Source organism: Acomys russatus, chromosome 9, assembly GCF_903995435.1.
Source record: "Acomys russatus chromosome 9, mAcoRus1.1, whole genome shotgun sequence".
NCBI lineage: Eukaryota > Metazoa > Chordata > Mammalia > Rodentia > Muridae > Acomys > Acomys russatus.
Window position 1 is genome coordinate 59,380,582 of NC_067145.1, and position 26,880 is coordinate 59,407,461.

A 26,880-nucleotide genomic window follows, 5' to 3' on the forward strand; every position below is an offset into this window, starting at 1 on the left:
ATAGAGACACACACACACACACACATATACACACACACATACACACACAAATTACTCTAAAGTTCTGGGATAGAACCTAGGTCTCAAGCATGCTAAGCAAGCACTATGTCAATAAGCTACAGTCTCAGTCCATTGTTTTTTCTATTTTGAGGCATAGTCTCACTAGGTTACTTAGACTGGCCACGAGCTCACACTGCAGCCCAGGCAGGCTTTGAACTTCAATCCTCCTGCCTCAGGCTGAGTACCTGGGTTTATGGTCCACTTTATATAGAAACTGTTTTAATAAAAAAAGAATAACCAAGAAACAGAATTGTTAGGGTTTTTGTTTTTGTTTTGTTTTGTTTTTGAGACAGGGTTTCTTTGTGTAGTCCTAGATGTCCTGGAATCACGTGGTAGACCATAGTAGTCTTGAAGTCACAGAGATCTGCCTGCCTCTGCCTCCCTGGGTGCTGGGATTAAAGGTGTGCACGACCACGCCCGGCTCAGAATTGTTAGTTTTAAACCAATTAGCTCCACCACCTCCCCATTTCCTGTCCCTGGAAATGAACACTGGTCAGGAGGAGATGGAAGCCCAAGGCTTCTGGGGAAGTGCCTCTAGGAGAGGATGGGTTGGGGTGCAGTTTGCTGTGAGCTGAAGAGGAGACAGAAGGGACAGAGTTTCAGGCTGCTTTCCACACAGTCACTAGGAGTCCGGCCTTTCTCTGCTTTGTATAATGGAATTCTGTACAAAATTGTGTTTGGAACACAGGTTTTATTACTAAATTAAATTGAATGAAATAAGCCCAAGCCAAACCCAAATAAACAAATCCTCCAGCCACAATTTTGAAAATACCATGGCTGACAGAAGATTACATCAATGCAGGGGAAATGCGGTGTTTGGGGTGGTTGTGTATGTGCTTTTTAAAAATGTATTTCTGTGTATGTATTTCAGTGTGTGCATGTGCACTCATGTTTCTGTGTATATGTGTGTGTATGTAGAAATATGTCTCTGTGCGTTTGTGTGTGAGTGCATGTGTTTATGCATGTAGGTGTATCTCTCTCTTCCTGTGTTATGTGCGTATGCACCTCTCTCTTTCTGTCTCTATCTATCTCTGTCTCTCTGTCTGTTATTTGATTCTCAAACTGGGAATCCATTCCCGAGTGGGAAAAGAGCCGTTCATTTGATCTTCTATCTGTGGTGTATGTTTTAGCAAGCCTGCTCTGTAAAACATGGGCTGGACAAGTTCACTGTAATCACATACACCCCAACAGATATTCTCCAGGGTTTTAAAAATATTTTTGAGCTTTGAATAAACTTTTTCAGAATCATTGAACATTTGGCCCCCCAAATCTAATTCAGTCTTTTTTTTTTTTTTCAGAAGAGGAAACTGAAGGCCAGGTGTGTTTAAATCACTTAGACAGGCCAGGTGATTATGGACACAGGCATGCTCTGTGTGGCCTAGCAACTCTGACCACGGCTTATCTTGACCATGAGGGAGGAACCGAGCCCCACTTAGAAAGTGAGTGATCGTTTTAGCCATGGAGCCTATAATTGAAGATAATATTATTGAAATAGGATAAGGATGAGAGATTATTAGATATTTATCCAGAAAGACAAGTGTGGAGAGTCAGATGGCATTGTGATTATATTTTATCTCTTAACATTCCAGGAAGCCTGAAGGAGGTGTATTTGGCTTTGTGAGGACCCAGTACTACATAAGAGAGCTGTAACATCAATAAGAGTTTGCTTTTGATGGTGGAAAACCTTACAAAATGAACTTGTGCTATAAAATTCAAAGACAAGTTTGTGTGTTTGTGAATGTAGATGTGTGTATGGGCGTGTGTGTTTTCTGTAGGGGAAGATGTTGACGTCTAGTGTTTTCTTTCATTAAACCTGGAGTTCATCAATTCAGCTTGACTGGTTGGCTGCCAAGTCTTAGGTACCCTGTCTATGCCTCCACAGGGCTGGGACAGGTGTCTGCCACTGTGTCCAGGGTTTCTGTGTGGGCTTTGGGGGTCTGATCTAAGGCACATGTGCCCCTCAAGCACATGCGTTACCAGCCGAGCCATCTCCCCAGGCCCAGCACTGCATACTTCTTTTTCCATTTTCCTTTTCTGTGTATCCATGTTTTGCCTGCATGTGTGTACCGTATGTGTGCAGTGCCCACAGAGGCCAGAAGAGGGCACCAGACCTCCTGGGACTAGGGTTACAGATGGTCCGAGCAGCCTTGTGGGTTCAAACCTGGGACCACTGGAAGGGCAGTCAGCGCTCTTACCTGCTGGGCTATCCCTCTAGCCCCTGCATACCCTTTGGGTATTAAAAATTCAGTGAGAAAACAAATAAAAGGCACAATACAGGACAACACCTGTGTTGTAACTGTAAGTACATGTAACTCAGATTTCTACAAACTACCCTCTGGTATTTCTCATGTCCCTAGAAGTGTGGCATCTCCAGCATTATCCCTTTGCAGAGCCCAGCAGTCTGTTTTAGCTATCCAGTATGAGCTACTGACCAGTCCTTTTCATCTTCCCTCTCCCAGGCTGCACCATGATTCTGTAGATGTCTTTTCTAAGGCCAGAGATGCCGCTGGGAACAAGGAAAGTCCCATCACTTTTCACTGAACTTACCACGTTCAAAAATGACTTTTTTTTTAATATTTAAAAAATTTTAATAAACTTTACTACTAAAAAATTTGCAATTAAGTAAAATACTACATACCAAAACTAGCCAGACCCAAAGCTTCAATGAGTAAGCATTCAAAATGGAAGTGGTTGGACTTCACATTAAATTTTAGACTTTCAATATGGATTATATTTTATGCACTTACCCACCACCAACCCCGGCATAAAACTCTGTGACTGAATTAGGACTATAAAAACAACTTAGCTTTACATCCTCTTCTGTAATTCATGCCCGGTCCCTGCGTGCAGCCTGTCCTCACTCCCTTACATTTTGCCTTTCTTGTTCTCTTTTTGTGTTGCACCCACACGTGCATTTGCTCACATCTATGTTTATTGGCTAGATTCTGCATCTGACAGAGCACTTCTTAATTATATACTTTTCTTTCTGAGATTATATGACCTCACTTAAAAAAAATCACTTAATCCCTTTAAAGGGCTTGATTCCCATCCAAGTCTATGATTTCTCAGATTAGTCTTCAAAAGCATTCCTGTAATAAAGCCACTCTTCTCTCTACTGCCCTCCGCAGCCACGCTGCGGCTCTCTTCCGCAGCCACGCTGCTGCTTCCTCTCCGCAGCCACGCTGCAGCTCTCTCTCCGCAGCCACACTGCGGCTCTCTCTCCGCAACCACAGGCCGCTCTCTCTCCGCAGCCACACTGCTGCTTTCTCTCTCCAGCCACACTGCTGCTCTGGGGTTCTTCATGAGATGCAGATTCTGGTTCAGCGGGTCTAGGGGTGAAAGCATCTGACAAATGCCCTCGATGCCAATGTTGCCGGTCTCTGGACCACCTAGAGTAGCCAGATCAAAAGTACTTAGAACTAGTTACCAGTGTTTCACACCTTTGTTTTTTTTTTTTTTTTTTTTTTTTTTTTTTTTTTTTTTTTTTTAATACGCAGTAAGTTTCCATGAGCATGATTTAATGGAAGCTTGAATTTGATGATGGATTCTATAACGGTAGATACGGCCAGAGGCTTTACTAAGACAGCTGCCTTTATTCTCTTTGTGTTTCACTGCTTTGTTGTGGTTATAAGACTAGAGCCCTGGCAGGTGGAAGGGGAAACAGCAAAGGATCCTTCAGGCTTTGTTCTCTGGAGACAAAACAAAAACAAAAACAAACAACAACAACAAACCCCAAAACAAAAACGAAAAACCCAAAACCAGTAGCCAAAGACCATTTCATGTTGTTTACAGATCTGACTTCCACTTTTCCAAATTATAGTAGTTTTCATTTCTATGCTCAGTAACTGTTAATGCCCAAATTTTCAGAATTAGTCACAATTTGCCTATTAAAGCGGACACACTAACAAGCACACTATACACCCGTCACACGTACATGCTTACCTGCTTACATGCATGCATACACAAACATACACGCCTACATGGACACATGCACATGCATCCATACTTACATGCTTACATACACATATACACATACATTATTACATGCACACACATACCTACATGCTTACATGCACACATACATACATGATTACATGCACAATACACACATGCATACTTAGATGCTTACATGCACACACACATGCATACATGCGTACATGTGCACGAGAGACAGTTTTTAATGAAATACCTCCTTTGGGGGCCCAGGGACACGGCTCAGTTGGTAGATTGTTCAAGCTCAAGGACTTGAACTCTAAACCTCATGTGAATGCTGAGTTTGGAAGTGTGCCCGTCATGCCTGCACTGGAGAAACGAAAGCAGTGGGATCCCTCCCATTTGCTGGCCAGCTAGTGTAGCTGAGAAAGTGGGAGCCAGGTTCAGCGAGATATGTGGTTTCAAAAAGCAAGCATGAGAGTGACAGAAGAAGCCACACGATATCAATCGTTGGTCTCCACATATACCTAAAAGTGTGCATGTGTGCTTATATACAGGATTGTATAGAACACATGTGTGTGAGCGTGTGGGCACACACAAACACAAATGGTTATTTAACATAGTACCATGTGCAATGGAAGCATTTTTTGATTTTTTAAAATCACATCATTTTTATCCTTCCCTCTCATTCCTCCCTTCCCATGTTCCCCCGTGCTCTCTATCAATTCATGGCCACACACACACACACACACACACACACACACACACACACACACACACACACACAGCCTGAGTTTCTTTTTGTCTATCCTGAGTATTTTATTTTTCTACTCTAGCTCAAGAAACAATCACCTTCCCACGCTCCTTTCACGCTCTGCGTGTCCAGTGGGCAGCTCACCGAGCCAGTGGGATCCTTGAGATGGTTTCTTGCTGGAAAAGAAGGAACTGCAACGTTAGCAAGCAGGAGGCACGCTAGTCGGTTGCCGTACCTGCCAGAGGTCTGCTGACGTCACATCTGTATGGGATGCAGAGCAATCTGGGCAGAACTGAGCTGCTAATGAGAAAGCCACTACACTCTCTGGGTGGTTTAGAAGTGAAAATACGATTTCCCCAAGTGATTATTCATTGCTTGCTTTTGGATTGCTCATCCTTTGTTCCTAAGCTTGTTTTTCAAATGTCTAAAGTTTATTTTGAAGACACAGCTATCTGTCAGTGTTCTGCTGTGGAACACTTTGTTTTTACCTCAAAGATTTTATTTTGAATTTTCTTATCTCTAGAACAGGACAGAGAAAAGTAAAATGAGCAGAATTGTGCTCTTCCTGAGCCACCACTGTCAGTGCGGTTCTTTTTTGAAATGGAGAATACGGGTCATATATATCCAGATAAGTAGAAATTACACATGCCATTTTCTAACCCTATAATTCCTGTGTTTATTGGCTGGCCTTCTGTGGAGATTATCTTCTACCTTGTAAACATCTGCTTCTCTTGTCAGCCTCCTCATATATCTGTTTCTGAATATCATCTGCTATCAACTTTTAAAAAATCAATCTATTATTATAGTTTAAAAACCTCCTAACAATTGCAAATGTGTTTTATGTGGTATTTGACATGGTTTCTTCCTTAAAAACAACTCTTACAAGCAGCAATAAATGGACTGAGTAGGTTGTACACACACACACACACACACACACACACACACACACAATATATTGTACATACACTTACATATGTGTATATGTATATATGTTGTATTGCCTTAAAATTCCTCATCAACACTAAGGCAAGGAATATCAGACATCTCCAACTCCTTTTCAGTAGGATGTTTTTTGACAAATGCTTCAGCCATACTTTTGACACTTTTTTTTTTTTTTAACTGTGTGAGCGTCCATATTAAACCTAGGATCACCAATCAGAGGACCTATATCAATAAGCTCAGCCTGATCCAGTTTTATGTTTTTTTTAAAGATTTATTTTATTTTGTTTTATTTATTATGTATACAGTATTCTGCATCTTCAGGCCAGAAGAGAACATCAGATCACATTATAGATGGTTGTGAGGCACCAGGTTGTTGCTGGGAATTGAACTCAGGACCTCTGGAAGAGATTTTAACCTCTTAACTTTTTAATCTCTTAACCTCCGAGCCATTTCTCTAGGGCCCAGTTTTATGTTTTTTATATCATTACCTACATTCTTTTTTTTTTTTTAAAGGTACGAAGCTGTTTAATTAGGTTGTTAGCAACTTAGAATACCAGTTTGTGAGGATACATGCCGATTGTCAGGGAGAACTGAGCTTTGACCTTCGGCGGAATCTGCGATTCCAGTTTTTTGATCAGCCGTGCACTGCTCTGTAATCTCATATTTGTCCTGCTCCGTGTCAAAGCGCTCGCCCTGCTGGTGCCTTGCCTTGCATAGCTGCTTCTTCTTGAAGTTAGCATCAGTCAGGCGTTTGGGGGACTTTTAACTTTGTTGATATCAACTTTTGTAGATACGGTGAGACAAATTTCTGGTGTGTTCTGCGCTGAGAAACTCTGTTGAGGGCCAGAGGTCCAGTCACAAGCAGCAAACCGCTTCCCAGCTGCTTCAGGAAAACCACTCTCCTGCCCCTGTGGCGCCCAGAGAGGATGGGTCAGGACGGTCCCAGGAGTGATGCTGGCACGCAGCTCTCTCATGTGCTGGCTGAAGGGCTTTTTGCCACGTCTCGGCAGCTTCCGAGGCACCTCTTCAGTAGGATAATACCTGGGCATTTTTCGAAGCTTCATCACCCGGGTACCACCATTCTTGTCACCACAGACTACTTTTGTGACAGTAGCAAGGACCATCTCCTTTTTCTTCTTTTCAACCTTGGACTCTGAGGCTCAGTATTTCCTTTTGTACAAGGCCTTTCTGGAATCCATTGCAGATCGGGAGCTCCTGCCAGTTCTGCTAACCAGGACAGGGTTCCGGCTGCAATGGGGCTTCTCCTTCTTCGGCTTTTAAACCTTAGGGTCGCCCTTTTTGGGTGCACGAGCAGCCAGGGTACCAGTGACAGCGGCCTTCTTGGCTGCAGACTTTTTTCTCCTTTGTGTTAGGCTTCTTGGCCTTTTCACCCATCATCTTGCAAGATGGTTATCCGTGCTCTTAAAAATCCGTTTCCACACACGTTCCCCAGACTTCCGCTCAGATGAATTAGCAGATTCATTAAGCTCCTTAGTAGTATAGCGCGCTGCCTCCTGGACTACATTTTCTATTTCGCCTCTAGGTAACTTGCTTTGCCTTAAGTTTGCTAGAGGTCTAGAGACAACTATTGGTGGGTTCTCAGGGGCATCAGTATTGCCTTATCTGACACTTTGTTCAGAGAAGGTCACTTTTGGTTTAGCAGACAATGAAGGACCAACTTCCTCAGTCAAAGATGAAAAGGGCAATATTTCAGGGGCTGTGGGTGTGAGTGCATCTTCTGCTGATGGTGGAGAGGCCACGTCTTCAGGTGAGATAAACCCTTTTGAGAATTTGAGGGTTTAAAGTTCTCAGACTCAGTTGGATTCTCCCACATATGCCAATCCCAAATTAGATGGTCCCATTTTTTACCTACCAACGCCCTTATTCTAACTGTGGGCATCCTTCAAAAATGGGGCTTGAAGTTTTGCTGCAGTTTAGCCAAATTTATAATGAGGGCTTCAGTTTGATTTTCTGCAACTTGAGCTCCATGGCTGCTGGAGAGAAAAGTGTCTTCCAGGGCACACTTAGAACACTTTAGGCTGTGTATGTGCATCTGGAGAAGGTCAATTTTATCGCTGTCCTTCACTGTATTCTGAGGTGCTAGAAATTGCTTATTTTTTTTTTTTTTAAATCACGGAGCTCATTCCTACCCTTTGTTAACTTATCCAGAGATGCCAAGAATGACCAACGAGCATCATTCTTTTTCTCATTTTTCGGTTGTAATATAGTTCATACCATGGGCTCTGAGCTCCCAGGAGAGGCTTCAGCAACTGTTGGCGTTGGCAAATTGGAAAGCTCGTTCCAGATACTTAAAAGTTTCGTGCTTATACTTCTGTTGTTCCTGACGAGCCTCAGATTACACAGCTAATGGCTGCCTAGATATGGCTTATGTTCTAATGGCTGCCTAGATATGGCTATGTTCTAATGGCTGCCTAGATATGGCTATGTTCTAATGGCTGCCTAGATATGGCTATGTTCTAATGGCTGCCTAGATATGGCTATGTTCTAATGGCTGCCTAGATATGGCTATGTTCTAATGGCTGCCTAGATATGGCTATGTTCTAATGGCTGCCTAGATATGGCTATGTTCTAATGGCTGCCTAGATATGGCTATGTTCTAATGGCTGCCTAGATATGGCTATGTTCTAGAAGCAGGACAAGTTCAGTGTTTCCAAAACTGAGTCTCTTATCATCTCTCAACTATTCATTTCTTTTTGTTTCTCTTTACAGTCACCATATACACCGCTTTAGTGGGGGTTGAAGGCACTGTCTTCAAGTAGTTTCCAGGGAGCCTAAACAACACCACAGGGCGGCTCCTGAGGTGCACCTGTCAAGATAGCAGTTGTTGAGGTAAAATGCTGGATTACAGGGATGTGAGATGGTAGAAAACCTTCACTGCAAACAAAGTCAACAGTCTCACTGAAATAACTTCTTCTGTGGCTCTGAGTACTCTAAATAACAGCACAGCAATTCTCTCAGTTGCTCAGGTACTGGGAGAAACCCTGGATTCTACACCTTTATTCCCAGCTGTGAACCAAACCACTGTCAAGACTGACGGACTAAGACTTTAATGCACCTGTCCACACTATGTGCATCCCGTTTCCAGGGTGAATCTCCTCCCCTGTCCTTCGCTGTGGGGGCAAAATAGTGGTGTTGAAATGCAAGCCATGGATTTCAGGATGAAAAAGTATCCTTGCTAACAGACTCTGTTGGGATTTCTCTTGGGTAGAAACTGTCTTTACTTAAGAGAAATACTCTGAGGTTTCTTTTTTTTTAACTCTGAAGTTTTAAAACAGAATGCGAAAATCAGAGACATGAGTTTCAGGACACAAAGACATTCTAGTGCTTTGGGATAAAAAAATAGATATTACATTGGGGCTTGTCACGTGTGTGTGTGTGTGTGTGTGTGTGTGTGTGTGTGTGTGTTTCTATAAAATGTACTAGAGCAGTCTGGGAGGCATCCAGGGGCTCGTCCCAGGCTTGACAATTTTTCTTACCTCAGTCTTTTCATTACATCCTCACCCCCAGGATGATTTGTTCGAGTTTATTTCTGTGCATGCCAATTAGAGGCAACCTATTTGAATGTCCTAGAGACCTCAAGATTGTATTAAGATTTGCATTATGGCTCAACAGGGCATGTTTAAAGGCAGCCTTGTTACTCTGATGTTTACAAATATCTGCTCCATTCGTTAGTAGATCAAAAGTAGATGCTGGAAGGGCACATTAAACTCTCTATCAGTGGCAATTGCTTAAGGGAAACAAAACCATCATACAGAAAGTATTTATTAAGAAAAGTACCCTCTTTCTAAGTGAATGATCAAAATGAGAAAAAAAAACTTCTCTTTACACAGAGATAAAAATGTAATTCTGTCTAGGATCGAGCACGCGCGCGCGCACGTGTGTGTAAATCTTGTATAAGAATTCACATCTAGAAGCCCAAGGATGGTGTTAATATCTGTTCATATGAAAACTTTCAAATGGGCCAAAAGCATTCTAAGGAAAAAAATAAAATTAGGGCCCTACCTCCTGATAACACTAGCTCCCCAGTTGCTTCAGAATACAACCCATAGCAGCTGTGCATGGTGGCTGCATCTGCTTCCATTGCTGTGGCCACATTTTGGGCAAAAGCAGCTTAAGGCAGGAAGAGTCTTGTTGGCTCATGGCTTAAGAGTTATAACTGTCAAGGCTGGAGATATACAAATCCCCACATTAAAGTCATCTTTCATATTTAGATAATTCATACTTTATTTAATTTTAAGCCAAAATTTTAACCAGCCTTGGATCTTGTGTTGTGTTGTTTTGTTTGTGAGCCTAGCCCCCAGTGGCTGAGCCATCTCCCCAGCCCTAGCCTTGGATGTTTTAATGAGCATTAGAACTGAGCTTTAAGCTGGGCAGATCTTTGAGGCCTGAATTAAATAGTGTGTCTCTCCTTGATTCATAGTTTGTTTATCGTTTGCTTGTTTGTCTGACACAGAGTTTTGCTGTGTAGCTCGGGCTGACGCTTTATAATTTAGTTCACTTGCCTCAGCCTTCCAGTTGCCAGGAGGCTGCTAAAACTAGCACCTTAACAGTAGTAAGTTAATACATAATAATGCCAATGAGTTATTTGATATTTCTGCATATCTTCAATTCTTCTCAATGTTGTAAATTACTTTTGGTACCAAAGACTTTTGGCATCTTATAGGAAGGGTGGGAATTAAGTAGGCAATTTTATATTAAATAACTATTGAAGAGAGGGAAGAGGAAAATAGTCACAAGTGCGCCAAACTGTCATCCAAACTGGGAGGAGAGTTGCTTGCAGTATACAGAGGGAAAGAAAGTCAGAAAGATTCGAAGTCAAGACCTTAATGACTAGCTGGTCTGGATAAGTGGATTCTTTTATTTTTTATCAATGAGATTGATAATACTTATTTATTCAATATTTATTTAGCTGGGATGATGTGTGGCCCAAAGTGGTCACAAAATACATTTGAGGGAAGGAATAATGGAGGCAGGGGCTAAGGAAGAGAGGGAAAGAAGGGAGGAAGGAAGGAAGGGAGGGAGGAAGAAAGGAAGGAAGGAAGGAAGGGAGGGAGGGAGGGAGGAAGGAAGGGAGGGAGGGAGGAAGGAAGGAAGGAAGGGAGGGAGGAAGGAAGGAAGGAAGGAAGGGAGGGAGGGAGGAAGGGAGGAAGGGAGGAAGGAAGGAAGGAAGGGAGGGAGGGAGGGAGGGAGGAAGGAAGGAAGGGAGGAGGGAAGGGAGGAAGGAAGGAAGGGAGGAAGGGAGGAAGGAAGGAAGGAAGGAAGGGAGGGAGGAGGGAAGGGAGGAAGGAAGGAAGGGAGGAAGGGAGGAAGGAAGGAAGGCAGGCAGGCAGGAAGGGAGGGAGGGAGGAAGGAAGGGAGGGAGGAAGGGAGGAGGGAAGGGAGGAAGGAAGGGAGGAGGGAAGGGAGGAAGGAAGGAAGGGAGGGAGGGAGGAAGGAAGGGAGGGAGGGAAGAAGGGAGGGAGGGAGGAAGGAAGGGAGGGAGGGAAGAAGGGAGGGAGGGAGGAAGGAAGGGAGGGAGGGAGGGAGGAAGGAAGGAAGGGAGGGAGAAAGGAAAGGAGGAGGGAAGGGAGGAAGGGAAGGAAGGGAGGGAGGGAGGAAGGAAGGGAGGGAGGGAGGAAGGGAGGGAGGGAGGAAGGAAGGGAGGGAGGGAGGAAGGAAGGAAGGAAGGAAGGGAGGGAGGGAGGAGGGAAGGGAGGAAGGAAGGGAGGGAGGAAGGGAGGGAGGAAGGAAGGAAGGGAGGAAGGGAGGAAGGAAGGGAGGAAGGAAGGGAGGAAGGAAGGGAGGAAGGAAAGGAGAGGAAGGGAGGAGGGAAGGGAGGAAGGAAGGGAGGGAGGGAGGAGGGGAGGGAGGGAGGAAGGAAAGGAGGAGGGAAGGAAGGAAGGAAGGAAGGAAGGGAGGGAGGAAGGAAGGAAGGGAGGGAGGGAGGGAGAGAGGGAGGGAGGGAAGGGAGGGAGGAGGGGAGGAAGAAAGGAAGGGAGGAAGGAAGGGAGGGAGGGAGGAAGGGAGGAAGAAAAGTCCAAAAGGAAGGAGGGAGAGAGGAATAAGAAAGGAAGAGGGACAAAAGTTCAGAATAGAATTGTCTTGTTTTCCTACTCAAAAAGGACATTCGCTGATAAAGGGAACGTAGATGGGAGTTTCTTTTGTCGCCCCCCTCTCCCTCCCCCTTCATAAAAATAGACTCTTGTCTCATACAATACGTCTTGATTACAAGTTCTTCTTCCCCGAGTTGTAAAATGCTTAAAACCTGCAGATGATGGTCAACTGAGCCAAGAGTCACTCTGAGGGCAAGGGAAGGGTTCTCTTACCCCAAATGACTTTTTCTTTTAAACATGTGTATTATTCTGCTAGTTTCTGACATGTGAAAAATAGGGCCTTTCTTTTCTTTTTTTTTTATCACCCTCTGCTAGTTCCTTTGAATGGGCTATAGGATTGCTTTCCAGGGATGTAAATAGTGGGGGATGGAGGGATGGCTCACTGGTTAAGAGCACCTGTTGCTCTTACCAAGAACTGGAGTATCCCAGCATCTCACATCAGATGGCTCATGACTGTCTATGTAACTCTGGCTCCAGGGGATCTGGTGCCCTCTTCTGGCCTCTTGTGTTTGCACATGCAAACACACACACACACACACACACACACACACACACACACACACACAAATAAGTAAGAGGTTTGTTTGTTTGTTTTAAAGACACTTAACTTCTGGAATGAGAGTGATAGCAATAAGAAGGAGTGAAGAACAGTATTGGGAAAGCCATTGTCCTTTTGTTTAGTTTTCCCTAGGACCAAACTTGAGACACGTTGAGCACCGGAAGATAGGGCTGATTTCTTGGCTAGATTCCATTCTGCACTCAGACATTCATCAACTGTCCTCATTATGTTCTTTCAGTCAGTTGCCATCACTGCAGGATGGCAGAATCCCCAGGACAGTTTGGACAAGTCACGCAAAGTGCACACAAGGATTACTCAGATTCCTGTGGACAGAGTCATTTTCCCACCCTAATGCTGACCTACAACTTTTAATTCCTCAGGACATTAACACTTCTAAATGCTTCTATGAGATGCTCTGCTGGCCTCCTGTGAGGGTAGGCAATGCAGTGAAAAGGAATGTCAGGAAACTGAGCTGAGTTGTAATTATTTGCTCCCTTTTTGGGAACTCTTTTCAAGTCCTTGGCTTTGCAACAAATTTATTCTTTCTGCTGGTGGTGACTCCTCCTTCTCCAATCCTCTTTGAGACCAGTTCTGTCAGAAAAAAAAAAATAAAAGGGAAAATTTGAAACAAATGAACAAACACTGGAGTGCATAAAAGGGTCACAGAGCACCTATAAAGCCCTTCTAATCACCCTAAGTCCAGTATTAAAGCTTTGGTATAGAGCTTTGTTCAGGACTGATGTGTTATTTAAGTAAAATTAATAACTATGGAAAAAACATCACATAGAAATATACACATTACCTACACATTGTAATACACCATAATACATATACCACAACACACTGTAACACAGACATGACATATAGACCACATCAAAAACCCCCTCCATATGCCGTGCATCAAAGAACTGTCTTGGTGATAAAGAGTGATTATATCTCCCTGACAAGCTACAAAGAAATCTAGAAAGTCTTTATCTTGTCAGAAAATAGGAACAACACAAGACCTTCTCTCCAGCTAAAATAATTTTTATGCCGGTTGACATAAAGCTTACCCTCTTGAAACAATGAGTTGGGAGCATTTTCATGTTTCAGCCACTCAAAACATTTCAGGTGCCACCTTGTGAAGGAATTTATGGAAAACATCTGTCAACTTAATTACCCGGGAAATTCTGAAGATTCTCAAGGAATAAGAGATGAGACGTAAGGCTACCAATGACTCCAATATTCTGACTGTTTTATTAGTGAATGAATTTCCTAAGAACTGAAACTATGCCTGGTTTGTTCCCAGCCTTTTATCACAACTAAGGCTCCTCTAAATGCTGACTCAATGAGAATGGACTCACATCACAGAGCCACAGTAATTTAAAGACACTTTTGCTGATAACAGGGATTAAACTGAGGAACAGCACCAGGCCAGGAGATAGGACCATTGAAAGAGTCAACAAACACTTATACATTTGTTATGCAGCAATTTCCTTCAAGACAGAAATACTCCATCCTGAAGAGCAGCTCATTAGTCTCATTAATGCTCTAACTGGAGATGAGACATTCTACCCTGCAGGGAAGCTCCCGAAAACTCAGGAAGTAAATAACACAAAAGGTTTCAGGAAGTCTCTGAAACTAAGCAGATTCAATAGGCTTTTCTTTCCTCACGCTTAGATAAGAATTAGAGCTCCCAGAGACACTGTCAGTGGGGCTAAGCTGTCTAACGGAGGCAGAGACAGTACTTGAACTGCCTGGAAGGGCCAGACCAGCCAACCTTCTCAGAAGCCGAGACCACTCAAATTGCTTGGAAAAGGTTCAGACCAGGTAAGCTATTTGGGAGAGGTGAGGACCATCTGGATTACCTGGAAAAGATACTCTCCTGTTAATGTGCCTGCTAATTGTATGGCCTGCTGCAAGTTTCATCTTTTATGGGCTGTCACCCATGTTGGGGTGGAATTTTGGTGATGCAGCTGTCTTTGCATGGTCTCTGTGGCTGAAGGAAACTCCTTGCCTATGCTCCTGTAAGTAACCCCAGTGAAACTCATTGGTTCCTTCAGTTGGACTTTGGTGGTATCTTTACTTTGTTTCTCATTGCTTCCATATATAGGGCAAGTAGACATTTCTTCACATCTCCTTCAGAAACAGTGTCACACAAAAACATTGGTTCTCTTTTTTGCCTCTCACCTAAGGTTTCTGCTGTCCACCATCTTTCTGTCAAAACGCGAGAGGACTCTGTGACTGGATCTCATCACAAAACCCACTAGTCTTTCAACACTGGAAGAGTTCTTCTGTTTACCTGAAAACCATGCTTTTCAACTTGATGCATCCAAACACCTTCAGCTGCTGTGAAAAGAAGCTTTAGATCTTTATGGTCTGATAATGATGGGGTAGTGGAATTGTGGCAGCTGTGACGCAACACCTGCTGGGAACATGATGATGCCCCAGGAGATCCTGGGCAGAATTAAAACATTGTTCTTAAAAGCAGATAAAATGTTATAATGTCACTTGTGCTGAAATTTAATTGGACCCTAACTATAATTAAGATATTAGTAATAAGATATAGTTAGCAAGAGTCCACATCTTCTAAGAGTAAGTTTTTTCTCTCTCTGCAATTTTCTGAAGCTATTTGAGTAGCAATTAAAGAAGTAAGCTTCAGGGGGGCTGCTGCTTATGGAGGGGGAAGGAATATAAATACAGAAAAAGGACGGAGATGAGTAAGGATGTCTGAAGAATTCACGAAGAATCACACTATTAACTATTTGCCTAGAAACTTTATAAGACACGTAATCCCATGCATAAATATACATATATAGTCTTACTGAACTCTTCTCATCTGGGATGATGGTATCCTTTCCCAACAACCAACGGCCATTTAACCAAACCCCAATACTAGAACACGAGAAAGGCCTCTTTTGAATTTTCATCCAGGACTGTCCAATGTCAAAAATATACAGGTTATTTTATTATTCTTAGTTATCCTGTAAAGGTGGATTATAAGTCCCTACTTCTGAAGACACAATGCACTTCAGAAACAGGGCTCGGAGACCGATGACTTGAAAATGACCTCACTGCCCCCTCCCTGAGGACTGGCTTTTTCATGGTACCAGAAGGCGCTATGCAAGCTTCTGAAAGAGAGAGATAACCCACAGTTCCAACTATGACACTTATCTCCCACACCAATGACTAACATGCCATGACAACCCTGAGAGTAGTGACAGCAGCATACATACCTTGGTGGTAACCAACATCTCTCTAGCTGGACATAAGTTCTGCTCAACAGGAGGAAAACCATCCCTGGTACTGGCAACCTAGCTAACTACTGAGTTCTAGCAAAGTAATGGTTATCGGAGGAGAAGCTAAAACCACCAATTTACTAAACTAGCATAGTATTTAGCCACATTCTATAAATATTTGTCCTTACACCTACAGAAGAATATAATCTTCAGCCCCCATAAAGGGGACTTCTCTTTACAATGGATAGCGACAACTACAGAGAACTACAACCAATCAACATACAGAGTTGTGGACCCTGGTGCCAGCCGACACATCTACGAACACCACCACACCTAATGCTTAAGGCACAGTGCAGAAGAGGGAGTGGAAAGATTGTAAGAGCCAGAGGATCAGGAAGGTTGCTGCGAGAGCGTGTCCCCTACTAGCATCAGAAGCTACATGTCACCAACATGACTGCCTAAATGTGAGGTGAATAAGGCTGACACCAACGGGCGTGCCAGACTTGACTGGGAAAAGCTCACAAGGCCTCAGTCCTACACAAAGACACAAAGAACTGTAAGCAACCGGGGAAACCTGGAGGGAGAGATGGTTTTCCCCAAAGTAGAGAACCCATTTGGTTGTCCAATATTAAATGGCCAGTCCCCAAAGCACACAAGTAACATCACACAGGTTACATATGGAAATATATATAAAATATATTTGCACACAATAACAATTAGTGATAAAAGAGTCTATTATTTGAAGGAAAGCAGGGAGGAGTAGGAAATTTGGGAAGGAGGAAAGGGAGGAGAGAAAATTGTATTTGTGTTATAATCTCAAAAATAAAATAAGAAACAGAAATAAGCTTTCAGTTTCTTCAGGAAGTGAGGTAAAGGTGCTGAAAGGAGAAGGAAGTCTGCAGTGTTAGACCATTTTTACTTCTTTAGATCACCTTACTTCTATAGGAACAAAGTGCCTGAGGGCAATATTTCCCAGCCTTCCCGTCAAAGTCTAAAATGTTGTCAGGGCTATAGAAAAGCGACTTCAGTTTCTGAAGTATCACTATTATTTAATTTTATTAAATATCAACTATTCTTGAGTTTCTTTTTGCTGTGGGCTCCATGGCAAATCCATTAGTAGTTTATTAGCCTTGACTGTAAGGGCTGAGATGCTTATAATTAAGGAAAATTAGTTTGTGGAGGTTAAGTCAATGCTGGGAATGATCCTTGCCCAGCCTAACAAGAGATTAATAAATGCCATAGCACAGTTAGCAAATGCTGGCAATCAGATGCAACGAGAGCATTAATGACTTTCAATTCTTCAGCCACCAAAGATCGCACGTTAGTCAGGGATGGGATGAGCAGAGAGAGAATGTAGGAGTTAAAGCATAATCTTGTCAGGAATCCATTAAAATGATCAGAGTCGGGGTAGGAAAGTGAAATAATATTGAACACAGAGCTCTAGGGAAACTGAGAATGTGCTGTAAGACTCTTGCTAAATATTAAAGAAGTATGTTTGTTCCTTATAACTTTTATGAACCTGGAGTCTTTGTTGCTATAATAGAAGTGATTGTTGAACTTGAATGCATAATGATGTGTATAAAAAGGGACACTTTCTGTTATTGATAAGCTCTTAACTTCAAGGATTGGCTACTTTCTTGCTCTTGTATCTTTGTTGCCAATGGCCATAGTAGGTATGCCAAATAGCCATGAGATATGGGTAAAGGTTGTTGCCAATGGCCATAGTAGGTATGCCAAATAGCCATGAGATATGGGTAAAGGGGAGCTCATTCATGTTAGCCAATGGTCGGTGAGCCATCAGGTCCCCCCACATTCAAACAAAGGTCTTAATATAAAGCTAATATAATGTAATGACATTTTTCTTGATTCAGTTTCTTTTCTTTGTATGTATCTTGTTATACTCCCACCTTCATGACTTTTGTGACTTCTCCAGCTATGTTTCAATGACAAGAGTCCTCTTTGCCCTGCAGGAGTGTAGGGCGAGTAGCTTGTTTATTCAAAAGGGTCTGATGGACACTCTCAAACAACCTAGGTGTTTTCCAAGACTATAAGTTGCTCTCCACAACTAACTAATGCCAAGTCCCCATTGCTGAAGACAACACTTATACAACTCATTGAACACAGAATAGTAGATAAGGTGTCTACATGGAGATGTCACTCCTGTGCTCTAGGGTCTTTGATACATAAGGAAATCTCTGCATTCTACTAAAAGAGAAACACAAACACTAACCCAGCCAAAATGCTTTGAACTACAATAAAACTCCACGGGATAAAAATTCATACCTGAAGTTACTTGGGTGGTCAACAACCTGACACTCGTCACCCCTGGCACTTAGGGTAAAACTAAACATTTCTGTTCTTAAAAAGAAGTAGCAATAAATTGACTCCTTATGATATTCTCCTATACTTACAGATCAGTGTCTTGCTCTGTCATCATCAGAGAAGTTTTTTCCTGCAGCAGAAGGGGAAAAAAATACAGAGACCCATAGCCAGACATAGTGCAGAGAGTGAGAGACCTTGTAACACTCAGCCCTAAACAGGATGTCTCCATCAAATCCCTCCCCTCAGGACTCTGGAAACCCTGTGGAAGAGGAGGCTGAGAGAGCATAAGAACCAGCTATGATGGAGTACACACACACACACCACAGCCTTCTAAATCAACATGATCTACACACGTATGAAGGCACAGAGGTGGAGCCAATATACCCAGGTTCCTCACCAAAGAGGGACCTACATATGAAAGGAGAAGTGGACACATGATCCCCTTCCCTAATGCCGAAGCCATCTCCAATTGATAACCACTTGGAAATGAAAATTTAATTTCCTTTAAGGAAGTTTCACTGGGGAAACAAAATCCTCTTAAGGGAAGGCTGCATGCCCAGCAGTAGATGGTAAGCAGAAAACAAACTCAACGGCATGTTTGGAGCTTCCTTGATTCATAATGTTATGTTAGAGATTTTCTTTTTTATATTTTAGCTTATTACTTCTTATTTTTATTTCATGTGAAAGTCTACTTGAGCTGTGGAATTGACCACACTAAGTGTAGAAGTAGTCCATAAAGAAAAGCAGAGATCTCCTAGGAGAAAGAAAGGCTGCTAAAGACCCAGTGGTGATAGAGTGGGTACTAGTTCAGAATCCCTCATAGTTGGTTAAAGTAGGAGCGGAGAGACAGGAAAATAAGAGATTCAAGAGTCAGAGGGAAAGAGAGAAAGAGAGAGAGAGAGAGAGAGAGAGAGAGAGAGAGAGAGAGAGAGAGAGAGAGAGAGAGAGAGAGAGTCTAGAGGCTAAAAGAACAGAACAGTGTAGAAAAGTGAAGTGAGGACAACCTCAAGTTAGAGATCATGAGGAAGTGTGGGCACCTTTGCCTCAGCTTTGATGCATAAATGCAAAACACACTGTAAGGGACATAATAAATAGCTTATTCTTGAGTAACATATGAGTGACCAAGGCCTGGGAATAGGGATTCAATTGCCCAGAATAACGTGTTTCATTGTGGAGGCAGCTTCATGAAGTTTATAGTGGCAGAAGAGTATAAGCTCGTACATCAAGGCATTTCCCCAGTGTAATAGTGTAACAGGCACATTAGACATGTTAAAACAGCAATAAAAGCAGAGAAATTGCTCCCATAGGTCTCTGACACAATCTGATGACTTTCTTAGCTTTTTCATTGGCAGAATCTAGTAGTTTGCTAATACATTCTAATTTATTTTGCTCAATCATTGAGAGGGTATTAGGTCAGACACAGGTGGGCAATGAATGCTTATTAAAGGAACCAAACATAGTTCAAGATAATTTGGCTCTGTCTCAAGCATCCCAACTTGGCACAATTAAGAAGTTTTAACCAGTCAGCTTTTAAAAAATCTTTGATATAGCTATGGCCTTTCCCTCCTGGCAACCTCAGTTTATCCTTGCATTACCAAGGAAGGCATGGTTCAGTCTCCTTATGGGGGTTATTCTCAAGTGAAGGATGAAGGAAGATCATTCCTGATCCACTCTGGGATGATATTTAAAAGCTTTGCTGTCTACTCCATTGGTTTCTGCCTCCTCTCTCACTTTTCTCTTGTCAGAATATGTCCAGGGGACGAAGCTATCAATTGTTTTGAAGCCCTTCATGGTGATAGGTCTCTGTTCTCTGTATTGGAAATCAAATGAGATCGTGGAGGAGCAAGAAGATGCAGATCATTCATAGGCGTCAGCAGAAGGAAGGGGAAAGGTTCATGGGACCCGGAAGGTAATGGTAAGGAAGGAAGATTTACTATGCAGTGTGAAATAAAACAACAATAAAATTCTGGCTCACAAACGATGCTAACACATTGGTCCCTGCATATACCTAAGCCACTCTCATGTATCCTCAACTCAGGAGGCCCAGAGCAAGGCAGTGTGCATTTTTGGGTGATATTAAGAGCACAACTCACAATTTCCCCCTTGTTATACTATCATGGCATTACCAACCACAGTATCAGAGACGTTTTGCTCTGTGCTTGGGAGAACTTGCCAGTTTTTAGGAAATCCAGACTTTGACCCAAAGCTATGGAAGGGAGAACTTCAGCCCAAGCAAGAGGTGTTTCCAGGTCAAACAAGAGGCGTTTCCGGGTCAAACACTAGGTAACAGAGCAAAGCATACAGGGAAGGAGACTGTGAAGCAGAAAACAAGAGCTGCCAAGAGTCGGCCTAAGACCAACCAGGTTTGAATATTCATTATTTATTTAATTTCATGTATGTATGTATGTATGTATGTATGTATGTATGTATGAATGATCATTCTGGGGATGGACCTAGCATCTCTGTCTGTGTGTTTATCATTGAATCCATTTTCATCTTCAGATCTTGAACTGATTTTTTGATTTCTTTCATCTGATTGTTTGTGTATTCCTGAGTTTCTTCCATTGCCTCTTTATAAGTCTTCAGAGCTTGAATCATTTTATTTATTTCTTTCATTTGGTTGTTTGCATTTTCCTGAAAATTTTCCAGTTCCACTCTATGTGCTTCTTTTATGTCTCTCACCGGTTTGGCTGCATCTTCCTGCATTTGGTTACGAATTTTATTTGTTTCCTCCATTATCATCCTTATTACTAAGGATTTGAGGTCATTTTCTTGTATTTCCATTGTGTTTGAGTTCTCTGGGTTGTTTTCTTTGGGATAGCTGGAAACTGGAGACGTCATGTTGTTTTGGGTTTTTTTTTGTGTGTATGCTTTTACACTGTCCTTTAGACATCTTGCCGTCTTTGTTTTTGTTGGGTAGCTTCCAGAGTTGGATGGAGGGAGTCTGTTGATAGATTCACTTGTTTTCTCATGATTTACGTAGGCTATAAGCTCTGCTGCTTCGCTGGTGTGGATGGCAGGGGGTTAGCCCTGTCGTTTTGGACTCTCACAGCCAGTGATCCTCAGCTCCCCTGTGCTGTGGGTCCTGCAATCATTCTGGGTCTCTGAATAAGTGTTGGGTCAGGCCAAGGTATCCACAGCCTTCTGGGTCCCCTGCCAAGTCCAGCCAGGGACACTGGGCCTGAACCATGGGCCGAGCTCAGCTAGATTCTCAGGGCCTGAACCGTCTGCCGAGCTCAGCTAGGGATTCTGCGCCCAAAATGTACACAGGGTCCAGCCAGAAATTTTGGGCTGGGATTGCGCATCAAGCTCAGCTAGGAGCTTTTGGCCCAAAGTGCATGGTGTGGTCAGTTTTTGACTCAGGGCCCGAACCGTCTGCCAAGCTCAGCCAGGAATTCTGGATTCAAACTGTGCACTATGTCCAACCAGCATCTTAGAGCAGGGACTATGCCAAAAGCTCAGCTAGAGTCTCTGGGCCCAATATGTCTGCCAAGCACAGTTAGGGACACCGAGCTCCACCCGAGTCTCCGGGATGGAATTGTGCACGGAGCTCAGCCTGGAACTCTGGACTCACACTGAGAGCTGAGCCTAAACTGTGTGGATAGTCCAGCCAGAGTCTTAGGGCCGCCAACCCTGTGAGTACAGCTCAGCTAGAGTCTCTGGGCCCAATCTGCCCGGAAGTCCAGCTAGGGCCTCTGGGCTGAATCTGAGTGCTGACCTCAGCCTGCATCAGCACCCCAGAACTGCCCGCTGAGCTGAGCTAGTGTTTTGGGCAGAACTGCTCGCTGAGCTGAGCTAGCACCTCCAGTGGAACTGAGCGCTCCGCCCAGCCTGCATCACAGCAGGAGAACTGCGGCTGCGCTGAGCTAGTACCTCTGGTGGAACTGAGCGCTCTGCCCAGCCTGTGTCACAGCAGGGGAGCTGTGGCTGCACTGAGCTAGTGCCTCAGGCAGAATTGCTTGCTGAGCTGAGCCAACATCTCCACAGCACTGCACACTGAGCTGAACCCGGGACTCTGGGGCTGAACTGTCCGCCGAGTCCAGTTTGGGTCTCAAGGCACCACGCGACCCAAATCCTGTCCAGAGTCCCCTCTCCCACAGCAACTCCCACCGGCCACCACACCAATCACCTCCACTGGAAGGCTCTGAGGTGCAAACCTCAGCCATTGCCGCCGCTGCTGCTGCTGCCTCTGCCACTGCTGCTCTGATCCGAGAAAATCTGTGCTCCTCCTGTGTGCAAGGGCACACAGGTCCTTCGCACCCTGGTCCCTCCAAACTGTGGAGCACTCGTATTGCCATAGTGTGGGGACCTTGGTGTTCCTGGCTCAGAAATCTGTGCAATTCCCTGAATTGTTTACTGGAGCTTCCAAACACGGTCCACACTGCTCACCGCCATCTTGCATCCCAGACCTAGCATCTCAAATATGCTAGATAAATACTCTATGACTCAGACCTAGTCATGACCAGTTTTGTAATTTTTCTCAGTGATGACCCACATTCGAAACAGTGGGAACAATGATTTCCTGAACTCGTGTTTGAACCTTAATCAGAGAAACTGAGCTTGTGACAGTCCTGCTTTGTGGAGGATCACACTAAGACTTCAAGCTTTTCTAGGAAGCCATTCTCATCTTTTCTTTGGTAACTGTGGAAGACCTAACTCCCATCCAGCCACTTACCTTCAACTTTCTTTGAAAATGGAAGCTCAGGGCTTTGGGTGAAGCTCAGTTGTAGGGCGCCAAGGCCCTGGCAGGGTTCTATGTCAGCCCTGAAAAAAATGCATAAAAATGAGATAATAAAAGAAAAGGTCAGCAATCAGGCAATCTTGCATTTCTTACTAACACTGTATCCACATGATAGTAAACATGTCAGCAAAGGATGTGGACAGTTTCCTCTTTCAGTCTATGACATCTCTCATGAAACCAGTCCCAGATATATTCACTCACCAAAGTGAGTGACACTGGAAATCGGTATTGTTAGTTCCAAAGGATAGTTGATTGAATTACAAGTGGTTTTCAGCATTCTATTCCTCCATGTTTACTTTTAAAGCAGAGGATCTGTTTTCCCAAATAAAAGTGTTCTTATCATGACAATATATCATCTATCTATCTATCTATCTATCTATCTCCTATTATCTATCAATCATCCATCTATCATTTATCTATATCTGCTTGTCTGTCTATCATCTATCATCTATCTATCCATTTTGATCAGTTTGTACTAGGAACTGTGCTCCTGCATTTCCCTTTTCAATACAGACACATAATATTCATCTTAAGCAGTTAAAAGGTATTTTATTCTACAGCCACATATGAGTGGCCTGGGCCCAAGAACACAGGTTCTGGTTACTCCAGATACCATATTCCAACATAGCAGCAGTTTAATAGTAACACAACACATGAAAGGTATAAATCATATCAAGTTTCCAATACATTGGTTGGAGTTTTGGGTTGGCAGTTACAACAAAGTGGGGAAGTCTCTGCTATAAACCTCAAATAGTATTTATGACACTCAGCCTTTGGGATGGTGGAGACTAATGACCTATTTGCACATTCCAAGGGGATTTATCTAACAGTTGCAAGTATGGATGTTAAGCCAAATTTAATTTCTGAGATGTTTTAGTTTAAAAAATCCTAGAGGGAAAACACAAAGATTTCCTATATAGCTCCTGTTTCCCCACATGTACAGTTTCCAAAGCTATCAAAAGCCCCATTGGATTGTTGAGCTTGTTACAGATCTACATTAAGGGTGAGCTCTGCCCTGTCCCCAGCTCACAGCTCTGCTTTCCTCCATGGAGGATTGTTGCCACCTGGGATAGTCAGGTAAGACTCCTATGCCTCAATCCTCTGTCTGCTGGGTCCCCATGGGCAAGCCCAGCAGTAGTTAGCTCTGCCTTGTCCTCTGTGTGCTCCATAACCCAGCCTACAGCTCTAATTGCACTCATAGAAGCCTGCTGCCATCAGGGACTACCAGGTGAAACCTCTCCCCCTTAATCTCATGCCCACTGGTACCCCTAAGGCACTCCCAAGAGAAATAAACTGCACCTGCTCCCAGATCAACTTCTTCTGGCCCACAACTCTGTCTGCATTATTGTAGGCCTGCCAACACCAGGGACTACCAGATGGTTAAAGGCCAGCATAAGAACACAATCAACAAGAGCCACAGCAATATGGCACCCCAAAATCCATCTATCTTACTACAACAAGCCCTGGATAGCATAGTGCAGCTGCATCACAAGGAAATAACCTTAAATATAATCTTATAAAGTAGATAGAGGCCTTTAAAGAGGGAGGGAATAACATCCCTTAAAGAAATACAGGAAAGGATAATCAAACCAGTGAAGGAAATGAATAAGATTGTTCAAGACCTGAAAATGGAAATAGAAGCAATAAAGAAAACTCAAACCGAGGGAATTCTGGAATTGGAAAACCTAGGTATGAGTGCACAAACTACAGACACAAGCATCACCAATAGAATACAAGAGATGCAAGACGCACTCTCAAGGGTAGACGATATTATAGAAGAAATTGATACATTGGTCAAGGAAAATGTTAAATGTAAGAAGTTTCTACCACACAACATGCAGGAAATTTGGGACACTATAAAAAGGCCAAACCTAAGAATAATAAGAATAGAAGAAAGGGAAGACTCAGCTCGAAAGCCCAGAAAATATTTTCAACAAAACCATAAAAGAAAATTTCCCCAAATAGATTGGACCAAAGAAGAAAATCCCCCCACAACATCATAATCAAAACCCTAAATGTACAGAAGAAAGAAAGAATACTAAAAGCAGCAAGGAAAGAAGTCCAAGTAACACATAAAGGAAGACCTGTCAGAATTACACCTGACTTCTCAACAGTGACTTTAAAGAGTCTGAGCAACTGTCTTGCAGTTTCTAAGAGACCACAGATGCCAGACCAGACTACTATACCTTGGACTACTATACTATGCCTTGGAGAGATCAGCAATACAAGTCACATACATAAACACAATAAAGCAACATACAGCAAGCCAATAGCCAACATCAAATGAAATGGAGAGAGACTTAAAACAATTCCACTAAAATCAGGTACGAGAGAAGGCTGCCCACTCTCTCCATATCTCTTCAATATAATACTCGAAGTTCTAGCTGGTGCAATAAAACAGCTAAAGGAGATCAAGAGGATACAGATTGGAAAGGAAGCAGTCGAAGTATCACTATTCACAAATGATATGATAGTGTACACAAGTGACCCCCAAAATTCTACCAGAGAACTCCTACAACTTATAAACACCTTCAGCAAAGTGGCTGGATACAAAATTAACTTAAAAAAAAGTCAGTAGCCCTCCTTTATACAAATGCAAAATAGGCTGAAGAAGAAAGTAGGGAAACAACACTCTTCACAACAGCCACAAATAATATAAAATAGCTTGGTGTAAGTCTAACCAAGCAAGTGAAAGACTTGTATAACAAGAACTTCAAGTCTCTGAAGAAAGAAATTGAAGAAATTGAAGAAAGAGATTGAAGAAGATGAAAAGATCTCCCATGCTTATGGATTGGGAGGATTAAAATAGTAAAAATGGCCATAATATCAGAAGCAATCTATACATTCAATGCATCTGCCATCAAAATTCCAACACAATTCTTTACAGACCTTGAAGGAACAATTCTCAACTTCATATGGAAAAACAAACAAACAAAAACCTCAGGCTATCTAAAGCAATGCTGTACAATAAAATTGCTTCTGATGGTTTCACCATCCCTGATCTCAAGCTGTATTATAGAGCAATAGTAATAAAGACTGCATGGTATTGGCATAAAAACAGAGAGGTTGATTAATGAAATCAAATTGAAGATCCGGCAGTAAACCTACAGACCTATAGACACTTGATTTTTAACAATGAAGACAAAACTATACAATGGAAAAAAGAATGCATCTTAAACAAATGGTGTTACACTAACTTGATGTCTGCATGTAGAAGAATACGAATAGATCCATACCTATCACCCTGCACAAAACTCAAATCCAAGTGGATCAAAGACCTGAACTTATAGGTGGGTATTAGGCTCAAAGTATAGGAAGAACCATGCTACAGTCCACAGACCAAAAAAGCTAAGTAACAAGTAGGGCCCAGGGAGGATGCTTGATTCACGCTGAGAATGAGAAATAAAATAGACATCTGGGGCTGATGGAGGGAGGGAAGTGGATTAGAGAGGGAGTGGGCAAGGGAAATGAAGAACAGAGTGTGGGAGGATTGAAAGAACTGGAATCAGTGTGTGTGTGGGCATCTCTGGGACAAGCTAGAAGTCAAGGGCAATGGAGACTCCTGGGAATCTGTGAGGGTGACCTTAGCTAAGACTCCTAGCAACAAGGGACATGGAACATGAGATGGTCACCTCCTGTAATCATGCAGGACTTCCAATGGAGGGGTGGGGATACTGAGATGGAGGGTACCAGCAACAAAACTTCCCACTTACTACTTTCCTTCAGGGATGAAGATGGAATGGCCAACCAGTGACTGACCCAACTTGAGTCCCATGCTGAGAGTGAGAGAGAGAGAGAGAGAGAGAGAGAGAGAGAGAGAGAGAGAGAGAGAGAGAGAGAGAGAGAGAGCCCACCCCTGACATTTATTCTGCTCCACCGGCAGCCAGAAGCCTAACATTACTGTTATCTTAGTGGCTTCACCCAGCAGCTGATAAGAACACAAACACATGTATTTATCCACAGCCAAACATTAGGCAGAACTCGGGGAACCTTGTGGAAGAGGGAGAGGAAGGATTGAAAGAGCCAGAGAGGTCAAGGACATTGCAAGAAAACATACCGAATCAATTAACCTGGGACCACAGGGGCTTATAGAGACTGCAACACCAATGAGAGCAGGCATGGGATGGACCTAGGTCCCGTACGTGTATGTAACTGATGCGTAGCTTGCTCCTCAGGTGGACCTCTAATAGCAAGAGCAGGGCCTGTCTCTGACTCTGCTACCTGTCTTTGGATCCCCT

At 43.1% G+C, this 26,880-nt stretch overlaps 1 protein-coding gene and 1 pseudogene across 6 annotated transcripts in view; one reads left to right on the forward strand and one right to left on the reverse strand.

The window, feature by feature from the left end:
* The window catches only part of LOC127194016 (3-alpha-hydroxysteroid dehydrogenase), a 1,235,587-nt gene that overhangs the window by 928,564 nt on the left and 280,143 nt on the right, over positions 1–26,880 (forward strand). The window lies entirely within an intron of this gene.
* LOC127194019 (60S ribosomal protein L6-like) lies at positions 6,235–7,087 on the reverse strand (annotated as a pseudogene).